General features: G+C 34.7%; 1 protein-coding gene across 1 annotated transcript in view; it reads right to left on the bottom strand.

The window, feature by feature from the left end:
* The window catches only part of LOC138332023 (uncharacterized), a 29,677-nt gene extending 13,621 nt beyond the window's left edge, over nucleotides 1-16,056 (bottom strand). The window contains exons 1-2 of the mRNA XM_069279951.1: nucleotides 15,951-16,056; nucleotides 8,079-8,137 (exon numbers count right to left, since the gene is read on the bottom strand). The gene's annotated coding sequence lies outside the window, so the exon portion shown is untranslated. The remainder of the gene's footprint in view (nucleotides 1-8,078; nucleotides 8,138-15,950) is intronic.
* Nucleotides 16,057-16,458: the final 402 nt, after the last annotated feature.

The following is a 16,458-nucleotide window of genomic DNA, read 5'->3' as shown; positions in this document are numbered from 1 at the left end:
AAAGTAAACACATAATAGCTGTATAAGGATTGTTGCCACCATTGAAATCCCTCCAGTAGTTTAAGAGGTGTAGCAATTTAAAACTAAAATGTAATTTTTGAACAAATTGATAATTTTGTAGAGTTCTAAAAGTGATTAGCTTACTGCTAATACTACACTTATCATAACTTCCTATTTTTTTAGATTCCAAATTTAAATAGATGAATTAAATATCAATTTTCATAATGCAGGTCATCTTATGTTTCTGTCATCTTACACAGTATTGCCAACTCACCCGATTTCCCCGGGTTGACCCGTTTTTTCACCCGATTTCCCCGGGTTGACCCGTTTTTTAGACATTTTATAATGCATAACCCGATTGACCCAGCGGGTCATCAAATAACCCGATTTTCAGCACTTGGATCAAAGTGTCAAAAAGCTCACAAAAATTACATCAGATCAAGCCATTAGTGCAATTTTAATTACATCTCAGGGCTTAAGACTCATATCAGGCCCTTGTATAATGCAGGTAGCTATGTTTTTGTTTACACAAACTTTGATAAATGTGTGAAATTGTAGCAATTAATCTGTTCAGTCATGCATCACAATGTCTATCTCTATCTGTCTATGATCGTTTTAAGCCAGAGCCATGGGCAAAATTAGACATGGCCAATTAATACAGTTCAAAATCAGAAATAATCTCTTCAAAATCCTTCAAAAGCACAAACATTTGTGATTTCAAACAAAGATTTACTCACAAGAATAAAACATAGTCAACGTGAACGGTATCCTAGGTAGGCAAGCCAATCATAATGGTCGCCATTTTGTTTACGGTCAAAGATGATAATGAAACCGGACACATATAGGACAAAAAATCCGGATTTTATTAAATATTATTTTCAAGATTTAATACAATATTCTTATTAATTATCAGATATTAATTATATTATTATATAAAAACATCATAAACATTATTGAATAACAATATGAAAATAATAAATTTATGCATATTAAGGTTTTTTAAAAAGTGTTAAAAATTACACTAAAATGTTTCGCATATGACCCTCATTTTGACCCTTTCACCCGCTTTTTCAAGGGTGATCACCCGATTTGACCTCATCAGAGTTTGGCAATACTGCTTACAAGTAATTGCCCCGCAATAGCTGATCATCACTACACCACATGGCTAAACAGTGAATGAACCATATTGTTAACATAGATTTACACAGGCAATCTTGGATTTATTTGGCATCATAACTTCCTCATAGGCCATTATATCGAAGAAGTTAATATTACATGTGTTATTGATTTCATTTTTGTTTCAGAAATGTAGTGGGCCTTTAATGATTTTGTAACAAAGGGGCATAGCTCTGAAAATGGTGGTTGTATCTTCCAATACAGATTATACTATATACTGTAATAAGGATTATTGCTTCTAAGTTTCGTTGAAATACCTCCAGCAAATAAGAGAGCTTAGAGCTTACAGTAGTCAGTCAATCATTGTGTCTACAGAAGGCAGTTATGACATTCGTGTGAGCTCGGACTAGAAAACCTCTGTCCCTCTGAGAAGATTCCACTGATATGATCCTTTACAGCAATGATGTCAATTATTACCACTTTAAAACTATAACAAGATGTTCGGTGTTCCAAGGATCAAGTACACTAATTTTCATTGAAGGGACCATGGCAGCCATTTTGTATTTCTCAGGAAAATTCAAAATCTCTATAGGACATCTATAGTGCATCAGCTTTTACTTTATGAAATTCCAAAGCATAGTTTCTGCAGAAAATCTTTATTAAAGGAAAGTATGCCTCTGCCTTAACAGAGCAGGATGTGTACTCTGAGAAAACTACTATCGATTGTTATCGACTTTTTTAAATTGTCATCAATTGATTAAGTTGATTGGCATACAATTACGATATATGGATAGTCTGATGTATTGTTAAACCACTACATATTAATACACTGTCATATCAGCTGCAATGTATTTTATATACTATACATCTGATTTTCATCGACATATTTTAACAAGTCATCTGAGACTCTAACATGAAACAAGAGGTCCATGGGCCTTACAGTCACCTTATTTCGAATGTATAATGAAACAATTTAAAGACATAGAAACACTACATGCTGGGCCTTGAAGTTAGTCAGTGATTTTATAAATTTGACGTTTTAATCTATGAAGAGTAGTTGCTTCCATGAAATAATTCTAATCTAGTTTGACTCATTTCCTATGAAAATTGAGCAAATAATGTTCATAAATATCTTTTTTCCTATATTAACTTAAGTAAACTTGACCCCCTCCCTAAGAGGAAACAAGAGACCCCAGGGTCATATAATTCACAATTTTTATAAAACATCTTAAAACCCTTCCATCTATAAAGAGTATTTGATTCTACCATTTTCAGAATTTTAGAAGAAGCCTATTGAAGTTTTAGCCCATTTTGACACTTTTTGGCCTCGTTCCTCTAGCCCCTGGAAGTTGGCCAGGACAATATGGTTATGATGTTAAAATGCTATCTCAGGCTAATATTTCTAACCAAGTTTGACTTATTTCCTATGAGAATTGGGCAAATAATGTTCATAAATGTGTTTTCCATATATAAACTATAGTAAAATTGACCGCATCCCCCGGGGAAAATGTGAGACCACAGGGTCATATAATTTACATTTTCTGTAAAAGCCATTTGGACCTTTCCATCTATGAAGAGTATTTGATTCTACAATTTCGCGAATTTCAGAAGAATTTTTTTGAAGTTTTCACCTATTTGACCCCTTTGGCCCCACCCCTCTGGCCCCTGGGGGTCAGTCATGGAATATTTGATAATAAGATTCAATGGCCATCTCATACTGATAATTCTGACAACATTTGACTTATTTCCTATGACAAATGCCCAAATAATGCTCAAAAATGTGTTTTCCGTATATGAAGCTATAGTAAACTTGATCCTCTCCCAAGGAGGAAACGGGAGACCCTAGGGTCATATAATTTTGTAAAGGACCTTAAAACAGTTACATCTATGAAAGGTTTTTGATTCTACCATTTCGAGAATTTTAGAAGATTTTTTAATCTATAGTCTATTTGACCCCTTTTGGCCCCACCTCTCAGGCCCCTAGAGGGCAGAGACCATATAATTTACAATTTTGATTGACCTTTGGCCATGGAAGGTTTGTGCAATATTTCTTTAAATTTGGTTTATTGGTTCTGGATAAGACGACAAAAATGTAAATTGTTTATAGTTGTACTGCACCCATGTCTCTTGAGACTTCGTCATAATCATGGTGACATCACAATTGTCATGCCAGTGATCACAGTTTGGTTTGATTAGTTTAACATCCTATTAACAGCCAGGGTCATTTAAGGACGTGCCAGGTTTGTTGGTGGAGGAAAGCCGGAGTACCCGGAGAAAAACCACCGACCAGCGGCCAGTACCTGGCAACTGCCCCACATGGGATTCGAACTCGTGACCCAGAGGAGGAGGGCATGTGGTAATATGTCGGTACATCTTAACCACTCGGCCACCACGGCCCCAGTGAGCACACAGAAGAAAAAGGCCGTTCAAATGGCTCTTTTATTGTTATCATTCAAATACAACAATAAGCATTGAACTGCAATTAGTTGGCACCTATGGAAGCACAAATTCCAACTGGACAGCAGCAAATCCAACATAAAAGCTTCATTAAACCTACTTGCAGTTCAGTGCTTAAGGTGGTTTGATACAGTTAGACCCAAAAATTTCCCCTCTTTTAATTTTCTTTAAAAATTTTTCACTGAAAGATTGGTTGATAAACTGTTTATTAAGGCTTTTATTTGAAATTTGACCGTGCGGTTTTGGAAATATTGTACTCTCAATAACCCTACTTTACCGTCTGTTTTTCTCAAAATACAATTTTACACACATATTTTCAAAGCTTGGTAATTGACTGAAATATTACAAACAACAACATTTTTTATCTTTAATACGTAAGTTTATATGGCTATCAATGACCTCAATATCGTTCCCACTCTTAAAAATTCAATAATTGTGAATTTTTCACGCGAATGCGTGTAAATGAGGCCTAAAAAGGGCCAATTTTTGCATTTGAATTTCAACTTAAATACCTAATTTCAAAAAATTGTGTCGTTTAATTTTCTTTATTTTTTGTCCACATAATAAGACAGTTGTTTTGGTTATGATGAAAGAATATAAAAAAAATTGACCGCGGAATTTTTGAGTAATTAGCCTTTCTATACCCCTACCCCCTAAAAAATGACTTTTTTCACAATTATATTATTAGACCGAAATCGAGCGGTAATATTTTTATAAAGAACATCTTATATATTGAAAATTATAAAGTGTAATAGTCTAAATCGTTATACCTGTTAATTTTATGTCACGATGCCACCGATTTGATGATATACAAAGCTAAGAAATGGCACAAATAAGCCATTATTTTGCCTGGATATCATATCTGAAAAATGAATATGGAAAATTCCGTGTAAAGATTCTACTTCAATTACCCTTTAGACAATCCATGATTTTATATTGTTTTAGCAGAAAAATATTTATCAAAATCTATCTTTCCATCGTCAAGATATCTTAGCTTCAATAGTCGTTTGAGGCAGATATTCAAGCATAAATTTGAATTTGGCGCCAAAATTGTAACGATGAAAAGCGTCTACGTGACAACGATCGAAGTTGATAACTTCAACTTGATCACAACAATGTCGATAAAATCGATGTCATCATACACAACTGTATGTCTTTGTATGTTTTTTGAGGAGATATCTGCATATATCTAATACATGTAGATATATATTTATTATCCAAAGTAAACTAAAACGGATTTTTGGATCCTCAATATAACCTGTACGGCAAGTAGCCCAAGAAAAAAATCTCTTATTCTGAATCCTCGATCTACGTTCAGCTGATTACTGTAGACAGGAACATAATTAGTCTATGGCTACATGTACATGTTTAGTTTCTATATCACAGATATAATACTGATGTTGACACTAGCTTACATGTGCTTTTTCGTAAGATAGTATTTGATCAACTGAATCAGAGTACTTCCATGCAACGGGAAATACAATGTACATGCATCATCTAATTACAGTAGTTAGGCCTATGTCTTATCATACATGTATACAGTAAATAAAATCTTGTTTCCCGAACGTGTTAGTGCTTATTGAGATCATATTAGCTAAACATGATACATGTAGACATCTACATACGCAATATTCATGAAATATACTAGCTTGTACAAATTGAACGAAAAGCAGGGGTGGGGCGATGGATAGATGAAAATATTTCTGTATTATACTAAAGGATTACCTGGCAAAAGTGGAATATCTTGATTTAATCATGCATCTCCCTTAAAACACATGTATATCGGAGTTGAACAGAAAATGTTTTAATCACTTTACTTTTATAAAATCTCATTTTATTCAATACAAGATCGAGACCGTATCGGCATATATATCAGTCCGTTTGTATGAGTTATGTTATGTGCTTCTCAAAAGATACATGTAGCTTCATGTTATATTTGCCTAGCAAAATTCAAAGATCTGACAACATGATTTTTTTTCTAGAAAGTTTGTCGAAACTAGGTCCTACATCTACCGTACAAACTTTGATTTTCATCCGGTATCAAGCTTTCGGCAAACCGAACTAAGTACAATATCGACAAATACGCCGTTTATCGACTATACTATCCTGATTTTAACGTTCAAAGGTAAGATATCGGTAGACGGATAACATATAGATTGCCATTTTTCATAATCTTAGTCACAAAAGAGTTTTCATGTGCAGTTCCGAATGCACTCATTGACCCGAGGAGGTCCGAACGACGCATTCGATCACTGTTCGGAACGTCCTTAAGTACTAAAATACATCAAGACTAAGGCATATCAACCCAGACCAACAAGCATGATTGCTAAACCGTATTCGCCGTAATTAGTGCCCCTCCCCCTATAAGTGCCCCACTTTCATCCTATGGATTTAGGTACTGACAAATTACAACAAGTGTTAGTATCGGCTATGACCTATCACCTAATGTCGCAGCTCAGTAGCTACTGTGATAGGTGAGAGAGCCGATACAGCAATCAGACAATTGAAGTTTGTAATCTCGGCTATGATTGGTTGGGATAGCTCCGTAGGCGTGGCTACAATACGTAGAACAATCTATAGCAACAAAATAAACCACTGCCACATCTTTTTAATTGGTATTATCAAACATATATCACCTCTATATAAGTCTCAACACAACAGTCTTCTCCATAGTAAATAAATTTACACATATCCACAATTTTCCAACAGATTACGAAAAATTTTCTGTAATCCGTGTCTCATGAGTAGAAATATATCTTCCGCTTCATTAAATCCGGAGACTGATATTTATACAACGAACTAACACCTGACTGCAACAACGTAGCTCTGAACGACGGACAGTCGAGAATTTCTGACAGATCTTTAAGTCGTCGTCAGAGCTTAGCTAGTAGTGTTGCAAAACATCCAGCATTGAAAATGATACAATTCATGTGTGTCATGTAAATTTCCAATTCAATTCAACAATATCTAACATTTATAAAATAAACTGATTATGCTTTTACCCACCTTCATATCTAAATTATGTTTCTAAGATCATTTCGACTCGCATCTGCGACACGGTTCACTTGGCCGCCATGATGCTTCTCATTACTTACCATATTTGGAATAACCAACAAACAATTTTTTACTACGAAAGATGATTTCACAGTTTTTTTTACTCAAGCTTGAAAAATTATTTTGGGTAAAATCCAAATGATACTGGTATTTATTAAGTTTCACAATGTTTATTCCGAGTTTGTTGACTTTTTTAAAACTTCAAAACATTTTACCTGTTGACTATTTCATTTCGTCACGGTTTCTGGTAAATCAAACATGGCGGTGTATTTGAACAGAATTATGTGCGTGTTGTATTTTGCCACTTACTCTAATTGACGAAATATTATAATCCGCAGATTTATTATTTGAAAATTGATTATATTTGTTAGTATAATACATTTACAAACGGTTATTATCCGAGAAATGTATTTGTATCAGCCTTAATGTGGATCACATCGCGCGAATTGGGGCTTGCAGCACTAACCAGACTAAGGTAAACTGCAGAGCAAGGTAACATATGCCCCGCCTTTCATTCGCATCGATAGCCAATGAGATACCCTGTTACTTATGGCGCTAGGTACCTCACAGCTTCATACACCTGCTGTGTTACCTACTGAGCCAGTGAGTGATCGATTACATCAGTGACATCCTCAACACCTGTGGTATTTTGACAGTAACAATGCTTATAACATTGGTATTGTATTTTGCACACAACTTACATTTTTGTTACCTAATAAGCGCCCCTTTTATATAATTTTTTAAGCTTCCTGGGCCTTAATTACGGCAAATATGGTAAGTTTATAGTTTAATTATTTTTACAGGATGTCACCTAGCGGAGGTCCAAATTAACCGTTTTATAACATACTTTTGGTCAAATGTCATCCTCTTATACGTCTCTGGGCTACTAAGATATGAAATTGTGTCGATATTTGAATTATAACATCTTTACCACCTTAAAATATCAGTTATTTATAAGAACAAACTTTCTTGTTGTAATATTGTATAACATTTTAACCTTTTTAACCTTAACTTTCAAATTTTACAATAATTAACTTTAATTATGCAATATTCTTCATAATTCATATACAGGAATCATATGTATGCATGTACAATGCTATAATAGAGGAAAAGTTTCAAATTAATTTCTATAAATATGACATGCAAATTTTGGAGTTATTGTTATTTTTTTTTTCTGCAGAGTCATTAAGTATTAAAATTTTAATTTGTTTTAGCTATGTGTCATGATATTCTATCTTTTCACATTACTGTCTACACTTGTCGGTAGATATTGATTGTGACATCATTATTTGGTATGCAACTCGCCAAAAGTCTGGAGTCATTTTCTCTTAATTACATAATGTCAAACTTGAAAACATGATATCGAAATGAATTCTTACCGGCATGCGCAGATAACTCTGTAATATGAATTAAGAAGATAAACACTAGAAATTATGTTAAATTCTACTTACAATTGCCTTCAGGCTTTTTGGGAAGTCAGTCACAGAGGATTAGCGGCAACAATCTTCATCTGTAAAATATTAAACATCAAATCAGTTTATCTAGATATGTAACAAAATTACATGACCTTATGCATTAGGCAGGGCTACACAAAATTTATCCTTATCAAAGGCGAACTTTTTTTCTATTATGTTTCCACTTTTTCCATAATCTATGTAAATATTCTTGTACTTTTACCTAGATCAAACATTGGTGCTTAGTAAACTGATAAGTCAAAGAACCACAAGGAATAATATTTTAATATACCGTATAAAACCAAATAAGCACCCTAATCCCTATAGGCGCCCCTCCCCCTTTTTTCAGCTTCCATTTCACTTACTTCAAATTAAATGCAGACTGAAAATAAGAAAACAGTGTTGGTGTCCTTACTGATATCTTTTGCAAATTGACTTATGGCTTACTTTGCAGAATAATTTCATGAAAGGCTAGTCCAAATTTGTTACTATTAAGTGCCCCATTATTTGACACAATTTTTAAGCACCCTGGGAAAAATTTGAAACCCCTCCTCTATAAGTGGATATTAGATCTGTATTACCAGCAAGCTAAGCTGACCTATATATTTACATGGATCAACCAAAAAACATTGGACAATTATGACGCTTCCATTTTTCAATTAAGGTAACCAATTAAATTCATCATAACTGAACAATATCAGGAAATAATTAAAGTTACACTAATTCCAATTTATCATAATTTGTCAACTAGGTACTATAAGCAATAAATTTATCATAATTTGATAAATCTAAATGAGGCAATCTTACAGTTAAGGTGAGCAATAAAGTTATCATATTAAATTTCACAATTAGGTAAGCAATTTTCCAAATTAATATCAATATTGTTTTGGACTTAACTGTCATACCCTTGGGGTTGAAGCAGATAAACTCTCAACTAAAGTTGTCAAATACGAGGCTTGCTGAATGACAGCTTAAAAACTTATCAAGGGTTGAGATCTTCTGTCTCATTTAGATGACAGTAGAGAATTATTTTTATTTTTCACCAGCCACACATTGTATGTAATGTCAGATGCAGAAATAAAAGCCGATTGTAGTAATATAACCAAACTTGTCATCACCATAGTTGTCATGTTATATTTTTATGACAAGTCACATCACAGCATTGTTTTCAACTATTAAGGCACTCCGGTAAGTTTTGAGAGACTCCGGTAAGTTTTGAGAGATGTAGGTTGTGACCCTTCAGTTTTTGGCGGTAACTCTTTCCGCCGGGAGCTGCCACTTGGGGTAGTATTGCTGGCCTCTCTGGGGCTGATATTACATGTAAACTCCTGGGTTACTGGGCCAGTGATTGTTTTCTATGTTATTTCGATTCGGACCTTCCCAAGCGTCTAGAAGCTTTACGTTTGTTTACCGTTACCTTACCACGTTTGTATCTTCCCAAAACACATGTCCCTAGTTTGACGCTTTATAAAAAAGGTTTTGATAGAGGGAGGAATTTGATCTATATACCATTAGAAAGGTAGTGATCTGCTCTGTACAACGATATATAACAACCTGGACAAATATCTTTTTGTTAATACTTACATTGAAAATCGAGAGAAAGTCATATTTCGCTAATTTTGCGATTTGTTCAGAAAATCAATAACTTTCAGTTAAAGAAAAGGCGCGAGGTGTCCGCCCTTCTTTTCGATGACATGAGGAATTCTGTCCCTGAAATTCCTCACTATCTCACAATTCTGTAAATCTGCTTCCTGGAGATGAACAACATACTTGGGTGACATTTTCATAACATTTCATTTACTAAAGTAGGGGATTTTCCGACCGCATTGTAGATTTTAATAACTTCAGCCTGAATCTTCATGGTGCTAGAAAGTCATCAAAATGTGACATCATCGATGATGTCATCATTTCTATTATGATGTCATCACACATAATGACAATGTAATCTGTACATTTTTACCCAATTAAGTTAAATTTGGATACTCCTGCTTTCCAAATTATTTTGAATTTTCAAAAAAAGTTTAGTATTCCAAAATTTATTACCCGTCAAAGTCGGGACGTGTTTTTTAGGACACCCTGTATATCAACCCCCCTTTCTCTGACCAATTTTTATCTCATTCCCCTCTTAACTTTTGGGTTTGGGTCTGTATTTGTGCTTAAATTTCAGGGGGTTCTGAGTTATTGTTGTGGGTTCGACTTTGAGGTGTCCTACCTCAAGGTCAATAAATTTGCCAATTTTGAACTATTGTCTTGCTGTTATTTTTTACTACTGTTCTGGGACGAGGTAATTGATAATATTTTTGTGTAAATAAAATGAAGTTTTAGCGAAGTCAAGATTATGCCATAATTTATAACCGTGCATCTTTAACTTTCTGTTAAAGCGTCTCGGTGCCTTAGATCAGAGCCTCGCACATGCGCTCTCTTTTCAAGTTTGCTAGCAGGCAAATTGCAGCTTTGCTGGAGCTGGGGGATTTTTCTTAAATCCTCCCAACCTCCCAGTAGTATTACTGAGGAAATTCCTCTAGGTATTTTTACCTCACTTTCCAATGTGTGAAAACACTTGTTCTTTTTATCATTCTAGTCAAATTGTACTAAACCCTACATTATATGCTATTACCTGTATTCCTTTATGATTTTGTGTTGGGGCCTGTATTTGTACTTAAATTTGGGGGAGGGGTGTTCTGCGTTTATTGTTGTGGGTTCGACTTTGGGGTGCCTTACCTCAAGGTCAATAAATTTGCCAATTTTGAACTATTGTTTTGCTGTTATTTTTTAAAACTGTTCTGGGACGAGGTTAATGTTCCATTATAAATTACAAACATCTTCACAGAATAAGACAGATTATTGCCACTTAGTTTCATTGAAATCCCTCAAATGATAAAGGAGGAGTAGTCATTTGTTTTGTAACAAAGGGACATAACTCTGAAAAAATAGAGGTATTTTGTTACGATGTAATTTAGGCACATCTTCAAAGTATAAGAATTATTGCAACAAATTTTAATTGAAATTCTTCCAGTAGTTCTGGTAAAGTAGCAGTTTATCGGTAATTGTTTTGATAAAATTGACTGATCGCTAGGTGTAATATAGCCACGCCTCATGCCCGCAAATGCATGTGTACCTATTCAATGTCGGAGCAAACATCGTAGAATATACAATATGCGTGCGGTCACCTGTGGTTTGATTGACAGTCGATCCGTCAATTAAAGAATAGCAAAGAGAAGATGTTACTTTCAGTGGCAGACTATCACAATAAGGACAATTAATCTATATCTATTTTTATTGAAAATTAACACAAAAACAGTACAAAATTAAAATGAATTGATGTAAAAAGAAAGTTCAATGTGAAATGAACGAAATGCAATGTACCAAAGACTTCATTACGTAGCAGGCTTATTCTTAATTGACAGAGAATCACCCTGAGGAATAAAAGAGTACTGGTATCTGTTGAACACCCTGGTTTATAAAAGACCAACTTGATAGCTAAGGATCGAGGCACTCCAGCACAGCAGATCCTGATCAATTCCACACTTAGTAAAATTCTTCCAACATTTAGACAAGGAAAATCAATATCTGACAATTTCTTCCTTGTAATGCAACACAACACAGCGGCTTCACAAAACAGTCGCCAGATCTACTGTTTCTAGATCTGTGTATAAAGCAATCAGGAAATGTCAAAATATTGTGGACCACCAAAAGCTCAGTTTTATTTGTTTCCTCATCAATGTCGTTTAGATAGCGCCAGCTTGAGGAGTTTGAAAACAGAAATTTGACGTCTAGGAAATAATTCTAATAAGGCAAATACTATTTTCCTCAATGTCGTTTAGATAGCGCCAGCTTGAGGAGTTTGAAAACAGAAATTTGACGTCTAGGAAATAATTCTAATAAGGCAAATACTATGGCCAATAGCTGACAATGCATGACAACCCAGTACTGTCAAAAACCCAGCTTAGGGATCAAAAGCTAGTGGCAAAAGGCTGGACACCTTAACCATTTGAACAACAAAGTCTCCCATATCATATCGTATGTCAATAGTATTTATACAAGTACTACAACTATTCTAATTTCTACATAATACATATTCTGTCTTTGCATATTACAGAGTTAGCTCCCTTGTCAAGTTGCAGGTAGGTATCGATTGTTACATCATTATTTTTTTGTGTTGTTTTCTCCGAAAGCGTATGACGTTAGGCTCACAAACAGATGATTTAGCTATCTATTCCTAACCGCAAAGGCAGATAACTCTGTAATATGCAAATACAGCATGCATAATTGATGATGTTAACTACGTTCTTGTGGTGTGATGAAAAATCAACAGAAATCTCATCATTTTTCTACTAAGTATGGGAGAAAAATAATCAAACATCTTCACCTTCATGCTGACTCGCCAAAATATTTCTCTTGGTTTGAGAAAATTCTTCACCTAATATAACTTATTAATACAGATTTTCTCTTTTTACTTCCTACCTGTACCGACACATTTTCAAACTGGTAGGTTTGTCAATCTTAGCAGAGAATCATACTTAAGGATGACCTTACTTGTAAACTACACCAGTGTAAACAGTTATAAATCATAGATTGTGATCTTTAACTGTAGAAGAAGATTTTTATTTTTAAAGCAAAATATCAATAAAGAGCCATGAGAATCCCCATAAGACCTTGGTGCACACTTTAGCTATGGTGAATTAAGACTGGCATTTATGTAATCATGCAAAAGAGGGAGCCTTATATGTCTAATTGTGTCCTCTTTTGAATGCTCAGGAATTTCTGTACATTTTAACCATCCCTTCATCTCATACCCTCAAGATACTACATAGTCATTTACACCTGAAGTTTCATAATCTACTCTTCCAGTTTTTAATTCAGAAGAGTTAAAACAAGTCTTTAGGGCTGAATGGGTTAAATGATGACTATAAAGCATATCTACATTTCATACTCACTGCACAACCAAACCAGAGTATAAAGGTTTTAATTAATTTAATTAATTAAAACAGACTTCTAAGGTAACCGTCATATTTCTTTAAACAATTTTAAATCAAGGCCAAAAAAAATTCTCTTACAAATTATAAGGTATGAGAATGTTAAAGAATTACCATTGTAGCTGTTTTCTGTTACAAGTTGATAGAAGGGAAAGATTATCTATCGGACAACAGTTCAAAAAAACCGTATGCATGCAACTGAAGTGTGAAAATAATTAGCTGCTTTCTTCAGAACATCTCAAAAGATTCTATTCCTAAACAGTTAAAGCACGACTTTATCGTCAATGACAGAATAGCCATTTCAATAGCCAAGGGCATACACGTCAGATCATTGTCATGACAGTTGTGACATCACAATTAAATGATGTCATTATCATATTCCATCTTTGCATATAACAGTTACCTCCTTATGGGTAGGTCTCCATTGTGAAGTAATTCTCATTACTTTGTGAGCAAACTTCACATCCTTTTCTCTGAAAAGTATTACATCATGCTCGCAAACACATGACGTCACAATCAATACCTACCCGCAAGGGTAGATAACTCTGTAATTTGTAAATACAGAATAACAAGTGACAGGAAGGTATGCACCAGAGACTTCCATGTTTGGTAAGGGCAGGATTACATAATAGGGCAGCAAAGGAAATGTAAATATTCAATGAAAATAAATTCAACCATCATTGTACATGCTAACTTCAGTAAATAATGTGTACATGTTGCATGCAAAGGAAAGTAATTTAATACAATCAGTCTGGATCAGTTATCAGAAAGATAAAAGGATGATTTTGTTTCAATGCATGTGCAACGGGAATAATTCACGTACCACGTGATACCCGATAACGTTTGTGCAGGACTATTATTTCTATTGGTGATAGAATGACTTCAAAAGATGACATCCTGCGCTAACGTCATTTCAGCTGTTAGATTACAAAGAGTTACGTTCCATCACCACTCGAGATACTAGTGCTGCACAAATGTTATCAGGTATCATGTGGTACGTGAATTAGTCCCATTAAAATATTGTTAGTATCTCTTGTTGGTATCTCTTTCCCCTACCAACCCTTTAAAATCTTAAACTTGTCTTCCCGTGTTCAAAATATTTTTTTCGTGTGTCTCCAAGTTTTATCCCCTATGTAATTAACAAACATATTCGATCTTTAACATTAAGTGTGCTGCATTCCACAGGCTATACCTAGATACAATATTCTCCCATACTTCACAGGGATATCCCGCGGTTGCTAGAGAAAAGATATCTCTATCTTACACAGGGGGGTGTAAGACAGCTCACACGGGCTAGACAATAATGTGACGTTATCAATTCATGTTGCGTAACTGCTTCCAGCATTGTAGATGACGTCATCAATTTTGACGCATAACAACTTTCCTGCGATAATGGCGTTATGAAAAAGCTGGAAACCAAGTGGAATTTCGTCATTTTACTACTAAGTATGGGAGAAAAAGAATCAAATATGGGTCTGTGAAGTGGACAGGGATATCTTAACCCTTGTGAAAGATTTAGGTCGTCAACCCTCGGCAAGCCTCAGGTTGACCGGCCAAAATCTTTCACTCGGGTTGAGATATCCCTGTCTACTTCACAGACCCATGTAAGATTCTATTAATCTATATTGATGTTAAAGACAAGATTTTTTAAAAGTTAAAACTTCTAATACGAGTGAAATTATCAAAACTACTAAAAGACTGACAAAATTAACATATATACCCTATTTCTGTGCATATAGTGCCCACACATGTATATAAATTTTCAGTTAATTTTTACATTTTTTAAATCCTTTTTTTTTTATTTTGCATAGTCATCTGAACACTCAGTATATAAGACAGAAATGCACCAAAATGTGTTTCAAAACTAACTGTAGAGATTTTAATTTTTTTTATAACTGCATTAAGAAATATTTTATTTATATCTTATTCTTTATCCGCACATAACAGAGTTATATTCTCTTGATTGGAGGTATGGATGGTCACGTTATGAGATTCTGAGTGTAATGTCATTTTTTCTTAATACAACAATTTTATTTTTCTAGAAAAAAAATGTCACAATCAAACATGAAATTTTAATATTAATAAAATTAATGAGATTATATATTGTCATTAATTAAAAAAAACATTTTTTGCATCAATTAGCCAATGGAATTTTTGTAGCAGCTAATGGAATTTCCCATTACAATATTAGATATTCACAAGAATTTTTTTTTTTTTCAAATAAATAAAAAAAAAATCATAAATCACAAGTTATCTTATTTAATCATACTTTGTAATGAACAAAGTGTTATTAAAAGAATTTTAAGTATCAGCCTCTTTCTGGAATTAGTCCTATGACACAGCTGGATTTGATTGGATAATGAGTTGACCAATGAGAGTCCAGACTCATAAAATCAGGTAGTACTTAGCAGGTCTGGGTATGCCCTGTGTGTTTTGAAGTCTTTTTATTAAAAGAACCTCCATGCTAGAGTATATTAATTATATATACAGGACGATAACCACTTTTCTTGAAAATGACACCCCTCTCTTCAATAGAAATATCGGTCAATCCTAAACTACCATAACAGTATGAGTGCCGACCTAGAGCTCTTCAACCAACGAGCCAGAATGACGGCAGGCAGCTCTATAAAGAGTATTGATGTGTAGTATGATTATCCCATGCGGCTGGCGAACAGAAAACCACGCTACAAGCAGACGACAACAGGCCAAGCCACTGCGTATACCGTACATCGCTGCCAGAGCCTAGCCTACAACAGTGTAATGGCGATAGCGGCCTCGCTGACCAGATATCCGTTCGTAGAGTGTTTACAAGTTTCCAGAGGAATAAACATGCTGTCTGCTACAATATCACTCGACACATTGACAAGACGTTACTTACGACACATTTCCTTACCTTAGACAGGAAAGTTAACGCCGTGGGACGCCAAATTTAGATGACATTCACGAGATCACTCACAGCACATTACATCGACCATGTGCTCACAGCGAACAAAGAAGCAACTCGACCCGCTTTCGGGGTTTATATATCCGTGCCACAACCACGTGACCGAAGGTTTCCGACACCACGCGTTCCTTCTGCACGGAAGACCTAGCTATGTCAGTCAGGTATTTGATATTCAAGGCGCGGATAAAACATGAGATATGTTTAAATGAAGATATTCTCTCGACTTCAATCATTTAGCATCTACCCGTTGGACCGTGATATAAACTTTGCATAGGATAATTACTTGACTGGATGTGGATTAAGCAATCGTTGCCATTTAATCAGGTCACTTTGTAGTGGCACAAAAGAGGTTAGGGAAGTCGCCAATCTGGTGAAGTAAAGCTTCGTCTGCTTAAAATAATTAGGAAATTACTATCTGACGCAATTGGTAAGTGTTTGAATATTGTTAAAGTTCTTA

This window comes from Argopecten irradians, chromosome 9 (assembly GCF_041381155.1).
Source record: "Argopecten irradians isolate NY chromosome 9, Ai_NY, whole genome shotgun sequence".
Classification (NCBI taxonomy): Eukaryota; Metazoa; Mollusca; class Bivalvia; order Pectinida; family Pectinidae; genus Argopecten; species Argopecten irradians.
The sequence above is the reverse complement of the archived record's forward strand: the minus strand, read 5'-3'. Positions and strand labels throughout refer to the sequence as shown.